Source organism: Delphinapterus leucas, chromosome X (assembly GCF_059928025.1).
Source record: "Delphinapterus leucas isolate spDelLeu-1000000601 "Yukka" chromosome X, BTC_Dleu_Yukka2, whole genome shotgun sequence".
NCBI classification, from domain to species: Eukaryota; Metazoa; Chordata; class Mammalia; order Artiodactyla; family Monodontidae; genus Delphinapterus; species Delphinapterus leucas.
In genome coordinates, this window is record NC_143150.1 from 86,927,289 (window position 1) to 86,952,969 (window position 25,681).

Sequence of the window (25,681 nt, forward strand, 5' to 3'; positions counted from 1 at the left end):
CTGCTTCAAATTCTGCTGAGATATTCTCTCCTCAACCGCCTTCAATGGAGCTTCTGTTCCAATCACTCCACTGTAATTGGCCTTGTCAAGGCCACCATTAATATCCATACTTCCTGATCCCACAGACACTCTTCAGTGCTCATCCTAGACAACATCTCAGGCACCTTTGGCATATTTGACCCTTGTCTTCTTTATCACTCTTTTTATATTTGCCGGGGGAGGGGGGAGGGCTTATGTGACAACATATTCTCCTAATTGTACTCGACAAGGTACACATTCTACAGTATGCCTCTTTTGACCTGGAGATTGTACGGGAAGTCTTGGGTCAAATGAAAGACAAGCCAAAGAAAAGAGTGTCCCAGTCACAGGGGGGAACAGCCCACAGAGGCAGCGGCAGGCAGAGGTAAGACAGTTCAGACAAGGGAGGTGTGTCAAGAAATGAAGAGGAGCACCAAGGACAGGAGGATTTCACCCCATTCACACTTGGAACTCACAGGGGCACACTCTGTACAATGACCCAACAGTGCCTTTGGGCAGAGGGGTGGCTGGAGTTAAGGAATTTAATTTTCTGGAGCTGATCTTGGTTCCTGCTGTGGTGCAGGTGAGATCCAAGGGAGGGATCTGCATCCCCTGAAGGAAGAAGGTAGAAAGTGAGTGAATCCAGACAGAGGAAGCCTAAGCAGGCAATGGGCTAGGTGACCTTGCAGCTGAGGCTGTGGAGGGGACAGCTCTGCCCAGGGGTGGGATGGAGGATGAGACCCAGATTCAGAGGGGTCTGCAGATGCCAGCAGAGTGAGCTGAGGCTGAGTCAGCCAGGGAGCACCGGTTCCCCACCAAGAAGAGAGAGACAAAAATGCAAGTTTCACCAGCCCCACCCATGGGCGGTGCAGGTCAGCATCGCCAGCTGGACCCGGGAGAGGAGAGCTGTCCTTCCCTCAGGGACCACCCAGGCCACTGTGAGCAACACAGGTGTGTCCTGTCGTAGATACCCTTCCCACATTACTGCCAGATGTACGACAAACATACCCTTTCCCCATCTTGGAAAGAAGAGAGGTGGGGTGGAAATGTGAGACTGAGCATTTTCACCAAAACAGACTGAGCATTTGTACATGTGGACCATTCACTTTATTGCATCCAACCACACTGTCCAGATTAGAAGTAAATTCAGTCAGTGGGGTTTTTTTCTCCCTTTACTAACCAGTTTGGAGGGTGGACACTCGTGATGAAGATCAGATCAGCCAGGGAGAATAAATACACCAAAGTGCCCGTGGAGTCTGAGGAGCATGAATGAGTCTGTGATCTCAGCAACCCCTCCCCACCAGCTCCTCTTGTGACCATGGGTCGCAGAGGCAAGAGTGGGGCCTGGAGGGGGAGGATGGAAGTCTTCCTGCAACTCCACTGCTGCTTTGAGACCACCACTCCCCACTCCTCGACTTGAAGAGTCGCCTGTGAGGATCATGCCAGTTCTCGACTCTGTCATCTATTCAACAGTCCTGATGATTCTTAGGAATTTTTGGAACCTGCATCCTGGTCTTTTTGGTTTGGGGAACAGAAAATTACATACCTGGCAAGCACACAGCCCTCTGCTTCTACTACCCTGCGTCTTTGATTCCTTTCCAGCCAAGCCTCTTGGAAGTGTAGGCTCCAGGAGCATCCTTATCTGGTTACCTCTCGATTCCTCCTCCATGTGCCCCATCCACGGGGCATCCCCTTGCTAACATCTCCCACGAGCTCCATGTGCCAAACCGTAGTACCCGGTGCTGTACTGGCCACAGAGACATTCCATTTTTAAAAACGCTTTCCTGTGACAGCAGCTCATCCTGGCTTTCCTCCTACCTCTCGGTCCATTACTTCTAAGTCTCACTGTCTGTCCATTTACTTTGATCCCCTCCTAAATCTTGGTTTTCTTTTCCTCTGGTTTCCAACCTCTGCCCCATGCTCTTCCATTCTACACATGATCTTTGGGTGACCACATCACCCCCCAGAGCTTTTACCCATCTGACTTGTTTTCATCTGTATCCCCCTGTACGCTGATGGCTTTGCCCATCACCAAGTCTACCTAAGAAATCTCAGCTGGGCCCCAGAGTCCGCACAGGCCGAGACCTATGGGACATCTGCACTCAGACCTCCCACAAGCCCTGCAAATCTGCTGCTGGCCCCAAACCAATGGTCCCCATCTCATGGATGGGCACTGCCATCTACCCAATTCCTTAAACCAAAATCCCGGGGATGCTGCTGGGTGTGATCTCCACCGCGCCATGACTCCCCTGGACCTGCTTTGGAAAAGGCTAACCCGTGATCTTCATGTTGCCACAGATGTGGATCGTTTCCTCTGTGAGGCCTCGTTCTTGGCAGACACACTCTGAGCGGGTCCTGAGCACAGGCCTACGCCCTGTTTTGGATCTCCGAGGAGAACCTGGGCACTGTAACACGCCTAATAGATTGAAACCCTTGTCTTTAGCAAGACGATGAGTCAGGACATAGCAGTGTAAGCCCATCATTTGGGAATGTGCAGATAAATATCCAGAAGAGATCCCTGAAAGAGAACGTTTGTGCAGGTGGGTGTTCATGGGTGTGCATGAAACAAGGGATTGCTCAGTTGTGCTTTTCACAATAAACATCCTGGTCCTATTTGGTCTTTACCTGAGCACGGGAGTTAATTTGATAACATAAATTATACTAAAAAGTTTAAAAATGCAACTCAGCACACTCAGCAGATAAGCCGACAGCTGATCCTTCTGCATCAACGGCTACAATTCTCAGCCACCTTTAATTTTCAAAGAACTATTCTGATCTGTCACATGAAGTTAGCTCCACAATGTTTCAGAAATGTTTTCAAGTAACTAAGCACAAGGGATCCTGGCAAGAACTAAAAAGTACTAAGCTTCATTAGCAAAAGCAGGATTTTAACTGTAAAGTTTTGGATTCAGGAACATGGAGCAGAGCAAGTACGAGGTCAGTTTTAAAACAAGCGTTGGACACGTTGTCCCTTTCCTCAGCCTAAGATATCTGCGAAGCATAGCGGGTCATGGTGAAAACCTGCTTTCCTTGTAGAGAGGAGTCTCAAATTTCAAATCTAAAATGATTTCCTCCTGTAAGGATGGTTCTGTTTCCACAGCTGCAATCTCGGCTTTCGTAAGAGAAGTTTTCAGATAATGCTCATGCTGGGGCCACATTCCAGACCTACTACTTAAGACTCTCTGGGGGATGTCCTGCTTTTAAAGCCTCTCCAGGGGAGATCTGATGCACAGCTTAGGTTGAGAAGCATAATTGCATGATGCTTCACCTGTCCTGGTTTTAAATAGAATCTTGAGCTTCAGAACCATGTTTGTTACTAATGAAATTTAAAAAAAATTTTATAATGTGTCTTCTGAGATCTGTTTTCTTTTAATGTTTGTTTATTTATTTATTTGGCTGCGTCGGGTCTTAGTTGCGGCACGTGGGATCTTCGTTGCCGCACACGGGATCTTTTGTTGCGGCGTGCGGGCTCTTTGTTGTGGCGCGCCGGCTTAGTTGTCCTGCGGCATGTGGGATCTTAGTTCCCCGACCAGGGATCGAACCCACGTCCCCTGCACTGGAAGGCGGATTCTTAACCACCGGACCACCACGGACGTCCCCTGAGAGCTCTTTTTGACATATTTATTTCACAGCCATATTTAGAACAATTTCAATGACTCGGTTGTGTGTCATGCCCCCAAGTCCCCTTCCTTATCTGACACTCAGGCAGGTGGAGGGGAGGGAACGGACCTCAGTCCTGGGGGCAGAAGGAGGCTGGATGGGGTTCCGTTGTCTTGGTTACCACTCTGCTGAGCATCCTCCCTGGGATGCTGAGCTCAGGCAGGGGGCCTCATGCCCAGGCTACAGGTATTCCTGTGACCAGAAGTTGGAGCTAAGGGCTGAGATCCGTTACCAGAGAAATGCAAGCTGGGTCCATGAGATTGGAGAAGAATGGAAAAACAGCTAAGTAGAATTTCAGACGCAGGATGGATTATGGGAGCCTGCCCAGAGCCACTGACTTGTGGTCACACAAAGGGCGCCTGTGCATGAACCCACAGAGGCACGCTAGACATGTGTGCTCACTAGCAATTCTGTCCTGACGCGCACAGTGACTGTTTCTGGAGGGAGCATCTAGCACATATGGAGGAGGCCGGACCCAGAACATGGAAGGGGGGGGGGATTCCTCATTGTGACAAAAGCAATGGCATATCTTTTCCCGCATGACTTACTTGGACATCTGCATTACATTTCCTAAACTGCTTTATGGAGGTATAATATACATACCACAAATCGCACCCATTTAATGCACCCAATGCAGTGACTTTTAGTAAATTTACGCAGTTGTGCAACCCTCACCATAATCCAGTTGTGGCACATTGCCAGAACCACAAAGAGGTTCCGTGTACCCATCAGCCGTCAATCCCCAATAGCACCTCCAGGCCCAGGCATCCTCTAATCTAATTTCTCTCTCTGTAGATTTGCCCTTTCTGAGCATTTCATATAAACTGACTCCTGCAGGAAGGGGCCTTTTGTGTCTGAGTTCTTTCACTTAAGCATAATGCTTTGGAGGCTCACCCATGCTGTAGCAGAAAGCAGAAGTTCATGTTTTGCACGATGCACAGGCTAGAACCTTCAGTCAATGTGGGATAGAAGTGGCTGAAGCAGACATCCTTGCCTTGGCCTGGATCTCAAGAGGAAAGCATTCATTCTAACACTAGTAAACATGACAGGACGAGAGCTGGATGTTTCTCGGGGATGTCCTTCAGCACGGTGAGGACGATCCCCTGTATCCCGAGTTGGTTGACCGTTTTTTTTTTTATCATGAATGGGTCTTGAATTGTGTCAAATGCTTTTTCTTTGTCTACCAAGGTGACAGGTGGTTTCTGTCCTTCATTATATTAACATGGTGCTTGCCTTAACTGAAGTTGAATGTTAAACCAATATTGCAATCCTGGGATAAATCCTGCATAGCCCTTTGCAAATGTTGCTGGATTTGGTTTGCTAATATTTTGTTGAGGATGTATGTATCACTATTCATGATAGATATTGGTCTATAGCTTTCTTGTGACGTCAAGTCTGGCTTTGGTAGTGGGGTAATACTGTTCTCACAGGATGAGTTAGGAAATGCTCCCTCCTCCCTCCTGTCTATTCAGGAAGAGTCTGTGAAGGATGGATATTATTTCTTCTTTAAACATTTGACAGAATTCACCAGTGAAACCAGGAGGCCCAGGGCTTCCCTTTGTGGGAAGGATTTTAAATGAATGATTCGATATCTTTACTTGCTATAGGTACATTCCAATTTGTTATTTGGCCATTGCGGTTTTTTTCTTTTTTAAAATAGATCTTTATTGGAGTATAATTGCTTCACTATACTGTGTTAGTTTCTGTTGTACACCAAAGTGAATCAGCCATATGCATACATATGTCCCCATATACCCTCCCTCTTGAGCCTCCCTCCCACCCTCCCTATCCCACCCCTCTAGGTCATCGCAAAGCACCGGCCATTGCGTTTTAAGCCAACTCCCATCCAATATTTTCTGGCCTCTTGGTGCCTGTGGCTCGGTCTCTGGCCTAGAATTTGACATGTTGGACATGTCTGGACATCACAGGATTCTGGCTCCTACTCTGTAACTTGGGAGAGTATGCTGTCTCAGATGGGACCCCCAGACCACCTACACCCAATACAGAGGTTGGGGATACAGACTTTGAGGTGGGGATGGGGTGGCGCTGCTGATTCCCTCATTTACACCCGCCCATCCATCCTCCAGGCGCCCTCATGCAGACTGTGGGTAATTCTGCACTTGGGACTGGCCTCGGCAAGTACCCAGCATACCCTGCTCCGCTCCCCCCACCCCCGCCGCCATGTCCACTTCATCCCACCCTGATCCTTGTCACTCCTCTCGTCTCCTAGCAACCCAGCCTCACAGGGGATCAATGATGCACTTGCCACCACATCTATGGGTGTCAGATCTCTGTCTGATTAATGACTCAACTCCCAAGGGCAGGGACTGGCTCTGCAATTCCTCCTCACCTCCCTGTCTCAACAGCCAGCCTGGCGTGGAGTGGGGGGATGTAACGGATACAGTGAAGACCTTCATGATTGGCTAAATGGTTGATTGTGGTTGGCAGGATTGACCTGGGTTGGCTGCTGGAGTGAGCCCATGACATCACCACCCTGGTGAACTCGTGCCAGGTGGGGATGGTTATCCCCGCCCCAGTGCATTGTGGGCAGGATCAATGATGTATCTTACCCAGACTTGGTGTCACCAGCTGTGAACGGACACTGAAGTCACCAGCTCTTCCCACTTCTCCCCAGCCTTTACGGAGAGAACAGTTGGGGATGCTTAAGAGTGTGGGCTCTGACAGAAATAAACCCCTATGACAAAGGAGCCAAGAATATACATTAGGGAAAAGGCTGCCTCTTCAATAAATGGTTCTGGGAAAACGGGACCACTTTCTTACACAACATACAAAAATAAACAAAAAATGGATTAAAGCCTAAATTGTAAGACCTTAAACCATAAAACTCCTAGAAGAAAACATAGCCAAGTATGCTCTTTGACACTGGTCTTAGCAATAATTTTTGGGATATGTCTCCTCAGGCAAGGGCAGCAAAAGCAAAAATGGACAAACGGGAGTACATCAAACTAAAAAGCTTTTCCACAGCAGGGGAAACCGGCAACAAAACAAAAAGGCAACCTGCTGAATGGGAGAAGATATTAGCAAGTGATATATCCGAAAAGAGGTAGATAGCCAAAACATCTAAAGGGCTCACAGAAATTATCAAAACAAAACAAAAAACAAACCAAGAGCCCGATTAAAAAGTGGGGCAAAACACTGAATAGACATTTTTCCAAAGAAGATTAATACAGATGGCCAACAGGCATATGAAAAGATGCTCAACATCACTAATCATCAGGGATTGCAAAATCAAGACCACAATGAGGTGCTTCCTCATACCTGTCAAGTGGCTATTATCAAAAAGACAACAAGTAAGAAATGTGGGCGAGGATGTGGAGAAAAGGAAACCCTCATGCACTGTTGGTGGGAATGTAAATTGGTGCAACCACTATGGAAACAGTGAGGGTTTCCTAAAAAACCTAAAACTAGAACTACCATATGATCCAGCAATTCCACTTCTTTTTTTTTTTTTTTTTTTTGCGGTACGCGGGCCTCTCACTGTTGTGGCCTCTCCTGTTGCGGAGCACAGGCTCCGGACGCGCAGGCTCAGCGGCCATGGCTCATGGGCCGAGCCGCTCCGCGGCATGTGGGATCTTGCCGGACCGGGGCACGAACCCGTGTCCCCTGCATCGGCAGGCGGACTCAACCACTGCGCCACCAGGGAAGCCCCAATTCCACTTCTTGGTATTTATCTGAAGAAAACAAAAAACACTAATCACAAAAGCTGTATGTACCCCTCTGTTCACTGCAGCATTATTTACCCTAGCCAAGATATGGAAGTGCCCATTGATAGATGGATCGATAAAAAAGAAGTGGTATACATATACACAATGGAATATTACTCAGCAATAAAAAAGAATGAAATCTTGCCATTTTCGACAACATGGATGGACCTAGAGGGTATTATGCTAACTGAAATAAGGCAGACAGAGAGATACAAATACCACACGGTTTTATTTGTATGTGGAACCACAAAAACAAAACAAGTGAGCACAGGGAACAAAACAGAAACAGAGTTAGAGACACAGAGAACAAACTGGTGGTTGCCAGAGGGGGAGCAGGTGGGGAGTTGTGTAAAATAGGTGAAGGGATTAGGAGGTACACACTTCCAGTTATAAAATAAATAAGTCACGGGGATGGAATGTACATACACGGAATATAGTCAATAATATTGTAATAGCCTGTATGGTGACAGATGGTAACCAAACTTATCGTGTTATTCATTTCCTAATGTTTAAAAGTGCGGAATCACTTTGTTGTGCGCCTGAAACTAATGTAATATGGTATGTCGGATTTAATTAAAAAAATAAGGAGTGTGGGCTCTGAATCGAGTATGCCTAGGTTTGTGGGTTGCTCCTCCTCTGACGGCCTGTGTGACTCTGAGCAGCTCCCCTAGCTTCTCTGTAGTCTCTGCTTTCCCACCTCATCAACTAGGATTATTTTACATTGAGCCTGCTATCACAGTTGAGGCATCTTGGGCACAGAGAGGTTAGGTCAGCTACCCCAAGTCATTCAGGTAATACGTGTTTGAGCCCCAAAGGCAAGGAATACTCAACAAGTCCAAACTGAACCCATCCACAACCCCTCCCCACATAGCTGCACCTCCTCTACTGTTGCCTAACTCAGGGCAAGGCAGCCTTCTCCCCAGCTGCTTAGGCCAGAGATCCTTAAGGCCATCCTTGCCTGCTGCCTCTCTCTCACCACCCTCTCAGTCATCAAGCCCCACCTTTCTGTCTCCTAAGTCTTTCTAAGCAAGATCCTGACACTTCTCTCCATCGGCACAGTGAGTTCCACGTCACCCTCATCTCTCTCCTTGACCACCACCAGCAATCCTGATGTTTTCCAACGCATTGTCTATCCTACTGCCTGAGGAAGCTTTCTTAAGTCCTAACTTGGGCATGACAGCCCTGCTCAAAACTCTGCAGGGGCTGCCCGCTGCTCTTAGGATAATGTCCAGCCTCCTGGACTAAGCACAGCAGGCCTTGCCTGCCCCCAAACGCCTGATCTTCACCAGACCCCCTCCTTCTGCTCCAAGCCCCACTTGATATTCCAGCGCACCCAGACCTCTTTCTGTTCATCAGATGGCTGGTGTGCTCACACTCGTCCTCCCTCGCCCCCCCTGCCCGCCCCCTCCCGGCCCCCACCACCCACAGATTTCACAACCTCACACGTGCTGTTCCCTCCATCTTACATGCCCTTCCTCCCTCCTCATCTGTCTGATTCCTTCTTAGGTTCAGCTGTCAGGCTGGGTAGAGCAATTTCCATTTTTCCTGAGGAGTACCTGGATGAAAAGCCACAGTTACCAGATTTGATATTTTTACCGAATGGAAGGTGACGGAGATTTCATTATGAATTCCCCACACGGACACACGTTTTACTGTGGTTCACAGTGAGCTGATTTGAAATGCAATCTGATGGCTGAGTTTTTCTGGGAAAGGCTTCCTTGCTAAGAACAGGATACAGACAGAAAAGCTCTCTCGCCTTATGTTATACGGGCCCACTGTTGCCTTTGAATATGACCTTTGGAATTTGGCCACAGTTTTGGAAGCATAGAGGGATCCAGGGTGACCACCTGCTTCACAGTGAGGAGGGATAAGCTGAACAACGGGAAAAAAAATCTGTCACTTTATGGTATCTGTGACCCAGTAAATTGAACAGGCTTTGAACTGCCCTACCCATGGACTTTGTTTTGATGAGATTTTCACTATAGTTTATAGTCCGAGTTTCTGTTAGGACAGGAGAAAGTATATTAACGGGTCCTCCCCATGCAAGGGTTTGATTTACTAGTCCCCTGTGGTCATCAGGGAGGCAAGGATCAGCTGCGCGCTCAGTATGGGGACCCTCTTAGGGAATCTGACAGCACCTTCCTGCAACTCCTTAGGTGTCCCCACTGCTGGTTCTGCCTGTTACAGACTCAACTGTGAGGACTGACTTCATTCAGTACAACTCCTCTGAGCAGAGCACACCTAAGTATGAAATGAAGTGTGTGCCTTTGATATGTAAAGACAATTAAAAAGATGGAAATGGCACCAGTTCCACCGCCACTACCCCAACCCCCACCCCAGCCAGAGGGTGGAGTAGATGCCCAGAGGCCCCCGGCATGCTTGCGTCCACACTGATGTGTCCCTAACACAGGGCGCAGTGTAAAATGGTTCACCCGGAGCCTAGTTACTGAGCTAACGGGAGCCGGGCATATGCGGTTTTACTCCCCATAGATCCAGAGAAGTATCAACCCCCGCCTTCCATAGACAAGGAAACAAGCTCAAAGAGGTTAGGTCGCTGATGCAGTAAAGGCTGGATCTGGCAGTCAAGCCCTAGTTCTGCCCGACTGCAAAGCCCGTCTTCTTTGCGGTCACGACAACCCACTTGGCTTGTGATTCAGGTGCCGAGATGCAGATGTTGTTCCGTGACAGGAAAGTCATCATTGTCCCAATACCATGTCCACCTGTGAAATGCAGGAACCCAGTAGGGCAAAGCCACCCTGAAAGGTTCTAAGACGCTCTCTGTGTTTGCCTTCGCAGGAGCTGCCTTGCAGCCAAGAAACTGGAGTCCACCGGCGCAAAAGGATTGCCTCAGAGCCAACGGCCGGGCAGGACTTCAGCCTCCCCTGTGGCGGGGGGGCACTCTGCCATATCAGAGAGGCTTTGCAATCAACCCTCCCCCAGTTATATCTCCACCAGTCTCACTCTATTTATCAGATGGAAGGAACTGAGAGGCAAGGAGAGGCAGAGGAAGTGTTTTTAGTGGCTGCATGACAGCTCTGGAGCTGACCCAGCTGCCATGGTGGTCTGGAGCCAACAGACTGAGAATGGAAATCTGGCTCCACCCGTGTTCATGTCTCTGCTCTTCAGCTTGTGTCTGTAAACTGTGGGTGATCGAAGTGCCACCTGAAGAACCTCCCCACCCCTGAGAAGTGTGTCCTGACCAAACACCCACACACCACACACCCCCGACCCCCGACCCCGCACACTATGGCAGGGGGTCAGAGGCTCTCTTCTGTGTTCCTAGGGTTCTATGATTTAAATCCTGCCATGGCTTTTCTCACACAACAGGGGGCAGTCATCTGCTTGCAGGTTGCAGCCCCCATCATCCCTGCATCCCCAAACTGGCCCCAGTAGCGGAGACCTAGTGTCTGGTCGGTGCTTCGAACTTGTTTCCTCAGTGAATGAAGGACCTCGACTCAAATGTACTTGGTCAATAAAGGGTAGCTCTTCTTGGACCAGTTATTTCTGCGTTAAAAATGACACAGGAGAATGGAGTAAACAGGGCATATCTCGAGTCAGATTCTCTTCCCTTTGGTGGGGGGAGGAGCATTGCATCTTTCATACGATCCCTAATTCCGGAAACTCCTAACCAAAGAGGCTGCAACGTTCATTACACACGTGTGGGTCACTCTGTTGCCCCATCAGCCACAGTTCTGGCCTCACAGTGGAACTTGGGTCAAGATCCTTAAAGCACCCGTCAGTTCACTGAATGTTTCCCAAGTACCAAGTGGCTGGTGCCCAGCGTAGGCCCCGCAACTACGTGTCCAATCGATGGACTGTTGAATGAACGCAGGCTGCTAGTGGAGTCTGTGATGCTGTGCCCAGAGCACAGGTGGCCATGGAGTCAGGGACCTGAGCTCAGTTAGGAAGGGCATGTCAAGTCCAGGTGAGGCCATCAGTCTCACTCGGAGCTGCCCCTCACGCGGTCCTCCTAGTTCCTTGCTTGCTCCACCTCGACTCTCTCTGCTCTTCCCCCACGTCCTGCCTCTCACTCCTTCTAAGGCCTGGCACAGGCTTGTCATTCAGTATCTATGATCCCTCCTTGTCCTTGTCAGTCAGCTGACTGAGCAGATACCCAGCTGACCATTTTTTTTTGTTTTTTATGTATCCCCAGACATCCAGCACAGTGCCTTGACCATAGTTGGAGCTTGGTGAACGATTCAATGAATAAAGTCACTGTTTGTCACACACACACACACACACACTTACCATCAGACTTATCCGGATCAGTGCACAGTGTCTGGGCAGCCACCCTGACCTGGATTAGGACATAAGGAGCACTGGTAGTTTTGCTAGAGGGCAACTTTGAGCTTCCCTCAGGTGCCACAGCACCACTCTCAGCAGGGCTAAGAAGCTGTTTGTGTCTGTTAGGGGTAAAGACTGAGACTTCCTGCCTTCAGACACTCAGCACCCCCTGGTTAGGGTTGATGGCGGTTCCTCAGAACGCTCATCACTAAAGTGCCGTGACGCCCTCCCAGAGCTCAGACCAGGGAGCCTTCTCCCAACAATAATGGAGTACCCTACCCTGTTACAGAAATGGGAATTATAGCTGTTTACCCCTCTTAATGTGGTTCCTCCCCTTTGCATTCACGTCCACATCTCTTCCTTGAGTCACCCAATCCAACTCTGCTAATTCCCAACGGGTTACTGCACCAAGCTGCACCTGCATCTCACTTGCTGTGCATGGCTCTATCTGGGAGGGTCGGATCTACCTACTGAGCTACGTATTTTCTGTCTCCCTTCCCTTCTGAATCTGGAGGCTCCCAGGCACCAAGAAAAGTGCTCCAGTTGGCCCACAAAAGGGGGCGGTGCTGCAGGGGAGGCTGCGACTCTCATCCACAGCCTGGGTCAAAGCAGGACTGCGTTACAAGCGCCACACGCTGCCCCACTGCGCCACGGGAGCCAAAAGAGCAAAGGTCTAAGAAGTCCTAATACAGACACTTATGTGGATAGAACACCAGTCTCTTCCTAGGGACCTGTGAGTTGTTGTTTGGTTTGGGCTTATATTGTCCGTGGCCTTTTTCACAACGCTTGCAGACTTAGCTAACCTTCCATCAGGACCTCTCTGCTCCCCCCACACCCCACACCCCCCACTGTACCAAAGATCATACTCCTCACGTAAGTGTGCTGACTGGGTTTTCACTTGGCAAGGATACCAAAACAATTTTTTTTCATCATGAAACGTCAAGATACCTAAGAGAACAGGTCTTCAGAAAAACTAGTTTTAAATTATAATGGAAAAACTGGCTACGTAACAATGAAGATACAGCACATTAAAAGGTTATTTGGGGGCTTCCCTGGTGGTGCAGTGGTTGAGAGTCCGCCTGCCGATGCAGGGGACACGGGTTCGTGCCCCGGTCAGGGAAGATCCCACATGCCGTGGAGCGGCTAGGCCCATAAGCCATGGCCACTGAGCCTGCGCCTCCGGAGCCTGTGCTCCACAACGGGAGAGGCCACAAAAAAAAAAAAAAAAAAAAAAGGTTATTTGGGCATTATCTAGAATTTCACACTCAAGAGAAAAACACTTAATATGTGGTCTACTGCCTTCCAGGTTTTTTCTCTGCATTTTTAAAAATTAGGAGATGGGGGGAGGTAATGTCTTCATACTTTTGTGTCTGTTGTTCTGTTTATCATTATAGTATGGTTATGCTGCTTCCCATAATGATGAGGATGAGGATGCTGATACTGATGTCGGTAGAAGCAAAGACATGTATAGAGCTTGACATGGACCAGGAACTGTTCTCTGTGACGTGTGCATATTGACACGACACCCCGTGGTCTTTCACACACTTAGGAGACATCATGCTCAATCCATACACAGATCCATGGTAATCTGATTCATGCCGATGGACATGTTCACTTGCCTTTTGATCCAGAGGACGCTGGACACTGCAGTGTATTCCAGATTTGGGGGTCAGATACCACACCTCTCTGTTTCTTTCAGGCCTGCGTAGCAATCTGACTCAGTTCTTGCCGGCCAGGTGACTTTGGGCAAGTTCCTTCACCCGTTAACCTCTACATGTCTCAAGCTTCCTCATCTGCAAAAAGGGATGATAACATTAAAAATGCTTACCTCATAATGTTGCTGTGAGTACTCAGAGACCTTATTACACTTATACATATAGAGAGTTAAACACAGTCCAGAGGGGTGAGCTTTTATTCCTGTGTCTCTTCACTTTGGTTTCTGCTTGTACTCATATCCCTCTCTCCCTGCCCCCATTGCTTTCTCCTCAACCACTCCCGCTCCACTCTCTCTCCCCTTTGCCCCCCTCCTCAGACTCTCCATCCAAAAACACTGTTTACCATCTCCTCAGGATGTAACTCAGAAAATATTCATACCATCACCCTTTGGTTAAAAAAACGTGAATATTAGTGGAAGAAATAAGAAACACCATAAAACCGGCAATGTGAAAACTACACAAGAAATAAAGTCCTACGGATGAAAGTTTGAGTATTAATACTTTTGTATCTTCATCAGATTCAGATATTCAGAATTTGATACAGGAGAATTAGGCTTCATAAAAATAATGCCCCCCCCCAAAAAGGGCTATATGATGAGGTCCTTGGGCCTTTAAATTTCCCTCTGGAATGCTTTTTAAAATGTATATACTCATGTTCTACTACAATCGTCCAGTGATCACTTACTTTCCCATCATTATACAAATCATACGAAGAGGTCATTAGACTTCTAATTTCCTAGAGAATAGGCACTAAACTTTTCCATACGAGCCCCTGGTGAAACCCCAGCATTGTATTTAGGCTTCACAATATCCCCATAAGGAGAGTTAAATACTCATTATGCTAATATACACACACACACACACACACACACACACACACACACACACACATACCCACACCCATGCCCCATACATTCAGTTCTTGAGTCCCTGAGGGGCTGAAGTGATAGTGCAAAGTCCATGTGGTGAGCCAAAGGTGGTCTTGACATTGTCTCTCTGGAACACTCTCCAGGGAAATGTGGGAACGGTAACAATATTAACAGCAGTAATGACAACAGCTAGAATTCACCAGGAACTTGTCACATGATGAGCACTGTCCTGACAACTTCCCATGTCTTAACATGGTCAGTGCTCTAAGCTGCCCCAAGAAGTAGTTACATTTACTCCTAACTAGTGTTTCCATGTTACTAATGGAGGAATTGAGGCACAGAGATGCTAAGTAGCCCGCTCAGTGTCACCCAGCAGTAAGGGGTGGAGCCACAGGTCTGTGGAGGCATTGTGGAAAACTCAAGTGTGTTCTGTATTTATTCAGTCAAGGGCAAGGTCCAATGGCTACTGCAAAATATGTAGAAAAACAGCTAACACATAACACAAATTGACCTTACAGCATGGAACTGCACACTAAATAGAAATCTGGTTTCTTCAGAAATCTTTTAGATGGAGGCTTGACAGGATTGGAATCAGGATGTTTTGTGGAAACAATGATCTGAGAGCCTCCTTAGAACAGCAGACAGCATGTCAGTCTCCTAGCCTGAAGGTCTTGGGTTTGTGCATCAGAGAAGGCAGCAAACCTCTGTCACCTCCACATGCTCCCGATGGAGAGAGAAACCTGCCAGTAGGGAAAATAAGACCGTTCCTCTGCTCTGGTAGTACCCAGACAAGTTGTCCATGTCAGTCAGAACTGAGGAATTATAAATAAAAAAAAAAACAAACACCAAAAATGCAGATTCCATGATCCGCACTCAGTGAATCTCATTTAGTGTGGCTACAACGGTGCCCTAGAATCTTTGATTTTTTCACTCTGCCTGGGAAACTCTCAGGAACTTTAATAAACTCCTTTGGTAGCGAGACTGTCTCCAATGTACTGACTCTTCCCAGGATAAACACACAGTCGGGAAGACCAACCTGAGAGCACAGGAGAGAGAACGTAAAGGACACAGCGTGAGAGTCAAACCACGGGCAGGGCAGTGGATCTTCCGAGAAGACATCACCACCCCACTGGCCTGTCTCTCTGAGGCTTCAGTTTATCTCAGATCCATTCTCTTCATGGCCAGTGGATGGAGGTGGTGAGAGGAGATGACCTTTGAGATCCCACATGGCCTGGGCTTTTCTCGGGGGCCGTGGGACACAGACGATATGAGGTTATATGATCTATTCTCCACACCTCCAGTCAGCCTCTGCTTCTCTCTTGCACCCTCACTCCCTCCATGCCACACAAGCCCAGAGCAACCAGAATTTAGGAAAAATGTCTTCCCTTCACCGATCAGACACCTGCCCCTGACCTGAGGAGATCTTCTCCCCTCTTCTCCTCTCAGCTGTCCTCCTCTGATCTGATCTGCCGTGCCGAAGCAGACAGCCTTCCCTAGTAGCTTAAAGCCCTCGCCTGGCCCGTGACTCTGGTGACGCAGCCTGGAGAGGGCTCGTCCTCTCTGAGAAGGACCCCAGACCCGGGAGCCAAGAGCCATGACGACCACAGAACCATCCTAAACACTGATGCCCACGGCAGTGATTGACCTTGGAAACGAAGCCTTACCTCACACCCCGTCTGTCCCTGAACCATTATCTTGTCACAGAAAGCAAGACAGACGAGGAAGGTGTCTGGAATCCTTCCTGGGGAGTCCTGTGTCCTACTCCATGCTACTTCCCCTGACCAAACCCTGACGTGGACCATATCATTCCTTTCCTTTTGATGGGAATAAGAGGTCTGGGGATACCTTCACAAAATCCTATTCTCGTGGTTGATAACCAGTATGTTATGTGGTTTACTACCACAATGGTGCACCTGGTAAGTAGGTGGAAGCTGACAGGAAGTTTCAGAGGGTAGGTCTGGGTGCTGAAATGATTGGGAGGAGCTACCGGCATCTGTGGGCTGAGGGTTACAGGGAGGCAAACACTTTTAAGCAGAGAGTTAAATAAAGTGGATTTTCCATAATTGTAATTTCCCCGTGAATTAAGGGAAGCCTGAATGTTGCTTTCTCTGGAAACTTACAAAGAATCCTTGAGTGTTTTAGAGAACACATACTGAAGGCAATTCTCTTACTGGCCTTGAGCTTCATGCAACACACCAGTGTCGCTTGGTAGCTGAGGTTGTACACACCTACAGGAATGAGGGGAATCCAGCTGTACTGACTAGACGGATCTTCAGGATATGCTGTTAATGGATGGGAAAAATTACGTGGTAAATGCTCATAGTGTGATCTGCCATGGGTTGCTGAACAAAGCCAGATAAGCCCATTGTCTTTGAGGCACCGAGGTTTTGCTTCCATGTCTGTCTCCCTCACCAGACTTTTAACTCCTTCTCAGAAGGCTGGAAACACATCCCGTTCATCCTGGTGTCCTCAGGGCAGAGGACCTGAGACACGGTAGAAAGTCAGTCCACACTTGTGGAGCTGACGTAACGGGTGAAGGACTGGACCCAGTGTCTTAATGACGAGCGAGAAGGATGTCAGTCTGCAGAGGGAGGGAGGGGAATGCCACAGGTCTTAGGACCCAGGCAGCGCAGTGACACCAGCCTACACTGCAGTACTGATGTCAGTTACATCCCTTAGGGTTCCAGGACTCAGCCATTTAAATACAGGTGTCATTAACCATGAAGGTCTAACTTAGAAAGCCAGGAACCTTGCTGCTTAGTTTTTTGTATGAACCTTTTGTAGCTGAGGCACCTGAGGCACCAATTCAGGCACAGCATACTCTGGTCACTACTCGTCCAGGCTGAGGCTGCGTCGGGATATTCAGGGCTCACACACAAGAAGGGTAATTCCGAGGCATACATGTATCCCTAGAAACAAAGGGTTCACAACTGCTAGGTTGCCCCGAGCAGGACATACATCAGGCAGGTAGGACAGCTCCCTGGGGCCCCAGTGTGGCCTCCCACCCAGGGACCTGCCCCCCTAGGACTCCCTGTCCAGTTTGAATAATCCATCTGAGGCCTTAGTTTCAGAGGCACTGCCTGGAGGCAGCCCGTTCCAAGCAGTTCTGTCTGTCCGGGACCCCAGCGCATCCTCTTTCCGAGGGTGGCTGACACCTGGAGGTGCTCTGCATGCACCGTCCAGGGGCTGGGGCCACTCCTGCGGTCCCACAGTCAGAGCTCCCTCAGGTGTGACTGCAGCCTCAGCAGACAGTTTGCATTCAAAGTGCTCACTGGATTGGGATTGACATATATACACTAATATGTATAAAATAGATAACTAATAAGAGCCTGCTGTATAAAAAAAATAAATAAAGTAAAATTCAAAAAGAAAAAGAAAAAGTGCTCACAGCAGCTTGGAAGGCTGCACGGGGAGTATTCCTTTAGGAAACATAGAAAATTCCCAGGAACAGTTTGGACAGACAAGATCATTAATGCCCTCGCTCCCTCTCTACACTTCCCCCCCCAGGTGCCAGGGGTGGTGTGTTCTCCATTGTTATACAATCACTGTGTACAATCCTGAAATCAAAACTTTACATTTCGGGGCTTCCCTGGTGGCGCAGTGGTTGGGAGTCCGCCTGCCGATGCAGGGGACGCGGGTTCGTGCCCCGCTCTGGGAGGATCCCACATGCCGCGGAGCGGCTGGGCCCATGGGCCATGGCCGCTGGGCCTGCGCGTCCGGAGCCTGTGCTCCGCAACGGGAGAGGCCACAACAGTGAGAGGCCCGCGTACCGCAAAAAACCACAAAAACAAAACAACCAAAATTACATTTCTTTAATTATCCCCTAATGTCCCCCTAATCTTTTGTATGGAAGGGCTGTAGGCAAGAGTACTTTCATAGCAAAACATGTTTTATAATCTAACTGTAAAGACATTACGTTTAGCAACTGGCCAGGACAAAATCGTGAATTTTTAAAAATTTTCAAAATGGGTTGACACAACCTCCTGTCCTTTTGTCTCTCTCACTGATCCCGTGAGGAGGCTGGAAAAGCTCATTCTCTTGCACTGAAGAGTCATATGCCTAACGTCTCGTCTCAGTTGTCTCAAAGATCCAGATGCAACAGCCACAACGTACAAAGCCATTTTTAAAATTCCCCCTTTTCCCTCTCTCAGGGACGCTTTACTCAAACGCCTAGCAGTAAACTGACACTCACCAGGGTACCGCACAGCGGCCGGGGAGCTCGGGCGCGAGTGCTGGGAGGGGCTGCAGCAGCAGCAGCAGCAGCAGCAGCAGCCGCCGCCAAGTTGAAGAAAAGCCTGCAGGCCTTTTTCCCCTTCTTGCCTCTAGTTTATCTGAAGCTTTCTCCAGCCCAGAACCTGATTTTACTTGCTTTCTTCCGCTTGTAGGAGAGAGCAAGTCAAACTTTTAACATTTTTTGGCCGACCCAGAGTTCACCTTTTGTAAGGTTTGCATCCTTTCCCCCCAGGCCTGGAGGAAATAACAGACACCAAAGTCAGGAGCTGGCTGCACTCCCCACCCCCACCCCCCGCCACCCCGCTCACATCAGGCAGCACAGCAGAAGCAGCCGAGGATGCAGTGCGCTACCTCCCCTGGATCTGGATCTTTTGTTTTCAAATTCTGTAAGTAACACCTATCACAACAGTCAGTGGCTCAGCTGCTGTTTCATAGCACGGGTACATCCACAGTCAATGAGCACAAAAGGATCGTCATCCCTACTGCTTCATCCTCCCTTTACTCAAACAAGGCTTTCACCGTATTTCAGCGAGTCACAGTCTCGCTAGTGAATCCACAGCTGCCACCACTGTTTCAGATGCCCCAAGACAACCCTTGCTTTTGATGAATTCCTAGGAGGACCCCAAGGACCTAGCACATAGTCATCCTCATGGCTAAGATTTACTGCAGCAAAAGGATACAAAGCCAAATCATCCAGGGGGAGAGGTGCACTGGGCAACATCCGGAGGAAACCAGCGCAAGCTTCCAAGAGTCCTTTCCTAGTAGATAATCACGCAATTTGTCCCTCCGGCAACGGATCATGACAACGTGTGTGAAATGCTGTCCACCAGGGAAGCTCCTGAGAAACCCGGGGCCTAGCACATATCAAGATTTCAGGTTCCCAGGAGGAAAGCAGGTGTTTAGCATAAAACATACTGTTTGGACAGATGGAGGAGTAAACTACACTTCTGAAGGAGGCAACGGTGGGAAACCTCTTGAAATCCAAGTTCTCAGACGCGACGTGAGGGCCAACAAGCCAGCCCTTCTAAGGATTATAGTCTCAGGCCTGCTATGTTAACTCTATCCTGCACAGTACTCAACAGCAAAGCTTCAAAATACATGACCAAGTCAGAACTGGAAGAACTGAAACAAACAAATCTACAAGAACAGCTGGAGACTTCAACAACCTCAGTAATACACAGAACGGAGAGAAAGCAAATTAGAATGCATGGGTGAACCGAATGTTCTCACAGGTATAGAACCCTCCACATAACAATAGCCGAATATACCACATTCTTTTCAAGTGCATATGGAAGTTTCACCAAGGTAGACTATATCCTGGGTCATAAAACAAATATGACCAATTGCAAGATAACTGCAATCATACAAAGAATGTTGTCTGACCAAAAGAGAAAAACCACCGATAAGTAAGCCAAAGTTAGGAGGAAAATCTCCAAACACAAGGAAATTAAATCACATACTTCTAAATAATCCATGGACCAAAGAGCAAGGATCAAGGAAAGTTACAAATTAATTTAAACAACATGAAAATGAAAAAACAACCTACCAAAATCTGCAGGATGCAGGTACAGGAGTGCTTAGCCGTAAATGTACAGCATCAAATGCTTGTATTAGAAAGAATAAAGAACCCAAATCAATAAGAAAGCTTCCACCTTAAGAAACTAGAAAAAGAAAATCCAAATAAATTCAAAGCAAGCAAATAAGGGGAATAGAGATTGGAACAGTTATCAGAAAAAGAATAGAGTTAATCAACGAAACCCAAAGCTGGTTCTTTCAATAGGTCAATACAAATTCATAAACTTCTACCCAGACAGACAAAAAAAAAAAAAAAAAAAGGCATGATAACTAAAGACACAACTTACCAACATCAGGAATGAAATAGGTTACAGATCCCACAGAAATTAAAAGGATTCTATGAATAATTCTACATAACTACTTTTGGCAATTTAGGCGAAATGGAACAAACTATCAAAGCTCAGCCAAAAAGAAACAGATCATCTATTTTTAAAATTGAGTCTGTAGTTGAAAAACTTACAGAAAAGGAATCTCCAGGGCCAGATGGTACCCCTGGAAAATCCTGCCAAACATTTAAGAAGCAATGACAGCAATTCTACGCAATCTCTTCAAGGAAACAGAAGAGAGGGAACACTTGTTGAATTCTTTTTTCAGATTAGCATTACCCTGATACCAAAGTCAAACAAAGACAGTAGTAGCAAATCAAATTCAATATATAAAAAGAATAATACACCACGACCAAGTGAGGTTTATCCCCGAAATGCAAAGCTGGTGCAGCATTAAAACATCAATCAAGCCAGCATAGTAGCATACCAAAGATAAAGAACCGCATGATCGTTATCTGTTGATGCAGAAAAAGTATCTGACAAAATTCAACAGTCGTTCATGATGAAAACATTCAGCTAACCAGGAGTAGAAGGGAGCTTTCTTAACCTGACACAGAGCATCTACAAAAATACCCGCCCCTCCATCCTACTTGATGGAGAGAGACTAAATGCTTTCTCCCTAAGATCAGGAACCAGGCCAGGAGGATAGCTATAAGTCAACATTGTACTGGAAGTCCTAGCCACTCCAGTAAGAAAAGAAAAAGAAACAAATGGTTTAGAGATTGGGAAGGAGGAAATCAAACTGCTCCCATCCACCAATGACATGATTATCTACCTAGAAAATCCCATGAAATCTATTAACAAAAACTCCTATAACTAAGAAGTGAGTTTAACAAGGTCGCAGGATACAAGCTCAACACCAAAATATCAGGCATATTTGCCTGTACTAGCAATGAACAATTAGGAAATTAAAAAAAAAAAAAGACTTGTGCATACCATTTATAATAGCTTCCCCCCAAAACCTAGCAAAACATAAGCAGGATCTGTATGCTCAAAACTACAAAATGCTGAGGAAAAGAAATATAAGAAGACCTAACAAAATGGAGACACATACTGCATTCATCTGTTGAGAAATTCAATATAATTAGGATGTCAATAGTCCCCAAATAGATCCATCAATTTCATACAATTCCAATCACAAATCCAGGCACGGATTTTTTTGTACATATAGACTAACTGATGATAAAATTTCTGGGGTAAGGCAAAGGAACTAGAATAGCCAAATAATTTTGAAAAACAAAGTTGGAGGACTAACACCAACGTCACAATTTACAATGCAGCTTCAACCAAGATATGTAAGCAACTAAGTGGCCATGGAGGGGATGAATGGATATAGAAAATGTGGTGACATATACAACGGAATATTATTCAGCCACAAAAACGAAGAAAATCCTGCCTTTTGCAACAACACGAATGGACCTGGAAGGCTTTATGCTAAGCGAAGTAAGTGAAAGAGAGAAAGACATACTGTATGTTCTACTTATATGTAGAATCTAAAAAAGTCCAACTCACAGTAATAGAGTTTAGAATGGCGGTTGCCAGGGGCTGGGGGAAATGTTGGTCAAACGGTACAAACTTCCAGCTATAAGATGAATAAGTTATGGGGATCTAATGTACAGCATGCTGAGTATAAGGAACAAAACTGTATCGTATATTGAAAGCTAAGAGGGTAGATCTGAAATGTTATCACCACAATTTTTAAAAAGGTAATTCTGTGAGGGGATAGAGTGCTAACTAACCTTATTGTGGTAATCGTTTTGCCCTATCTACGTGTATCAAATCATCACACTGTGCACCTTAAACTTACATGCTATATGTCAATAATACCTCAAAGAAGCTGGAAAAGAGAAAAGAGTCCCCAGCTTTTCCGGTGGGAGAGCCCTCCAGCTATATTCTGTGTCCCCCTGACATCTCCCCATCATTCCTTAACTTTCCCTTATTACTGACATGACAAGTTGAGCCAGGCTCATTAATCCTTTCTCTCCTCAGCCTGGGAACCCAGCATTTAATGGAGAATGGTATTCAGAAGCTAGGATCTAGCGGTAGGTGTACTTATTGTCATTGGGATGTTGCTGTTTTCAGGAAGTTTGGAATATATGTGTGAACACAATACACACACACACACACACACATATATTTCTATATCAATCTATCCACATATGCACACATACCTATTGAAAACCAGGAGTTCTCACGGAGACCTTTAATTCCAGTAGAACTCCTCAGAAGTTGTTCCAGTTTACCTCCTTTCCATATTGGAAATTCCCTCTTCCAAAAGTGACAGACATGGCTCCCACCATCCTTATATATTCACTGAGTTGACAAATCCCAATGCATATAAGCCATCCCTCCTCCACAAAGAGGTCCTCCCCACGTGCTATGCTGAACCATCCCCTGCCCTTGACTTCCACACCTCACTCAAGCCTGAATCCCTGAGCCAGTTAGCCACCTCCCCAGAGAACCCCCAGGGATATCCTCCTTACCACCTTGGGCTCTGACCTCCCAAATTGGGATGCCCCTACACGCATATACTTGCCTTGCCCGGCAACACCTAATGGCTTTAGGACTGAACTGCTCAGGCACAAAAGAGAAGAGAAGGGAAGGGAAAGAAAGGGTAGGGACAGGGGAAAAGTGAATATATCAGTTAATCAAGGTGAACTGGGCCAAATCCAAGCAATATGATGAAGCCAGTGGGTTTTTTTCTCACTGTCCTCCAGCTTCCCCTTCCTGCCTCTCTCCTTTGCCCCAGTTCCTTTCTCATTCTTAAGTCCTGCCCTCCATCAAGAGTAGCAATGTCATGAGGGGCATGATTCCCATATTATAACTGATCTCCACTGGTTGGCTGACATTCAGTGTGGATGGTGTCCTCCCTGCAGCTCTTACACTCAGGCCCTCTGTCTCTCATGATGGACTAGAAAGTTTCACCCCTCTTCAGTAATTTCAGGTGTAAGCAGGAGAGAAGGTGCAGGGCACATCTTGGAGCCTCGGGTCCTTCATCTGTGAAATGGGGGTGACCACAGATTGTGGGACAAACACAGAGAGCAGCACCAGACACCTTTCAATGAGTGCTACGTGCCGGACCCAGTGCATCACAGGACTCCTTGATATCCAGGAGCATGCCAAGTAGACTGCCCCGCCAGGACTGTGGCACCTGCTGTTCCCTCTGCCTGGAATGCTCTTCCTTCAGGAAATCCCACGGCGTGCTCCCTCACTTCCTCCAGGTCTCTGCTCATTCGTCATCCTTCAGGGAGACTTTCCCTGATTACCTTGAATAAAATAATAACATCATCTCCACATACCCTTTCCCCTGGTCCAGCCCTATCTTTCTTCATACATAGCACCTGCCACCCTTGATTTACTTATTGACCAACTCTATGAAATGAGACTTTGTCAGTTTTGTCCTGTCACAAACTCCTCGAATAGTACTCACGTACATGGCAGGTGCTCAGAAAACATTTGCTGAACCATAGCTGGGAGCCGGGCCCTTTACACACACTGTTAACATGCACAGGTACCCTCCAAGGTGGGCACTGGCCCCATTTGATTAATTATGATACGTACTGAGACTCCAGGAGACAAGTGACACCCTCAACAACGCACCATCAGCACGTCGGGTTCCAGGCTTCGGAATCATACCTGCCGGGTTTCCAACTCCCTCAGTTCCTGGACAGAGACCTCACAGCCAAAATGGTAAGAGATTTTACTACTGACACACAAGACCCCAAACAGCTCAGATACTTTACACCTTTAGACAAACCCCTTCCTAAAGCAGCTCAGAGACATCACACCTTGGGACCCAGAATCACAACAGTTCAAAGGCCTCACACGCTGGGGTACAGACATCTACATAAGGGTCTAACACCCAGTGACTCTAATGCCCAAAAGCTCAGAAAATGCACACCCAGGTCTACAAGGACACAAATCCCTACAGACTTTGTACCATGGCTCACAAAACCCACCCAGATAAAATATCCCATTCACCAAAAACTCCCCAAAATGCTCACAGACGCCAAATGTACTCAAACAGCATCTGGGATGTCAGACGTAGCGGTACACATCTCCAAACTGCACGACACACGTTACTTCCCAGGGAGAGACACCAAAAAAGTTTGGTGACCCCTCCTTGGCCTTAATTATATGAATCTGCGCGACTGACCCTGCGGTGCCACACGCTCCAGACCGAGTGAAGGCTACACAAGACTGTAAGAGCTCGCGGAAAGACACCACCACCGTCACCCTGCACAGCCAGCGACTGCGCCGAACCTCGCCACCGACCCGGGTAGCTAATCAGCCCCTTACGGATAGTCAGTCTTGGAGTAGTCAAACTCGCAGAAAAATGTACACTCTGAAAATGCCCGCGCGCGCACACGCACACGCACACGCACACCTTTCACCCTGAGCGTCAACTCGGCGACCACTGCGCCTGTCCCAGAGAGACAGCCAATGGGAACTGGGCAGGCGAGGAGGGAGGGGCAGGAATAGCGGGATTTCCGGCGCCGCTTGACACCCCGGAAGAGTTTATTCCGGCAATCTCGCGGCGACCAATCGCCGCCCAGAACGCTTTCTCGATTTCGACCCCCCCCCACACACGCATCCCGGAGCCAATCTCTTGCTCCGTTGCTCTCCCCACCTGGATGTGACCATGCAGAAACGAAGGGGTGACCCTGGAGTAGATAGAAAAGAAGGCTGCAGGCTGAGAACCCGGTGTCCCATCGGCCTCGAATGTGCCGGGAAGATGGAGCGGTTACAATGGGGATGGACCCAGCGGCGCCCTGAGTGCCTCCTCTGGGACCCGTGGTCGATGCCCGACGCGGTGTAAGGGGACCCTCAGTGTTGTCACAGAGCTCAATGGATTATTCCAGAACGGACGCCCCCTCCCGAATGGTTCCTTCCCGACTCGAAGGACTTCCCTCTACCCCTCAGTGGTACGTTCCACGACAGAACCGTTTCATCTCGCGCGCCCCTTGGTGGTGGGATCGGGGAACAGCGGATGTAGATGCCCACGGACCATTGCTGGCCGGTGCCCAAAGGGAGGGAGGACAAAGTTAGGATGAAACCCTCGCAATTCTCTGGAGTCTTGGATTTGGGAAAAAGTCTTCCTACTTGGAAAGTTACCTCCATGCAGTGACACCACTGTAACAGGGAGCACTACAATAAGTTTTCTCTGTGCTGGGCCTTGTGATTGCTTGTGCCTCCCTGGGTAATACAGGATAGGCCTAGTGGGGCAAGCCAGCCACAGTCTCCCAACGGGCAGGAGGGATAAAGCTCCAGACTGG

At 47.8% G+C, this 25,681-nt stretch overlaps 1 long non-coding RNA gene across 3 annotated transcripts; it reads right to left on the reverse strand.

Annotated features, from left to right (window-relative positions):
• Window positions 1-1,217: 1,217 nt before the first annotated feature.
• On the reverse strand, window positions 1,218-25,052 carry LOC149744319 (uncharacterized). Of its 3 annotated transcripts, none has more exons than XR_016391377.1 (4): window positions 24,793-25,044; window positions 18,464-18,738; window positions 13,307-13,480; window positions 1,218-7,370 (listed from the first exon to the last, which is right to left on the reverse strand). It is a non-coding gene; the product is annotated as an uncharacterized LOC149744319 (long non-coding RNA). The 3 variants fall into 3 exon arrangements; XR_016391376.1 differs by having other exon boundaries at window positions 1,222-7,370; window positions 8,870-13,480; window positions 24,793-25,052; XR_016391375.1 differs by lacking the exon at window positions 1,218-7,370 and having other exon boundaries at window positions 7,377-13,480; window positions 24,793-25,049.
• Between the last annotated feature and the right edge of the window lie 629 nt (window positions 25,053-25,681).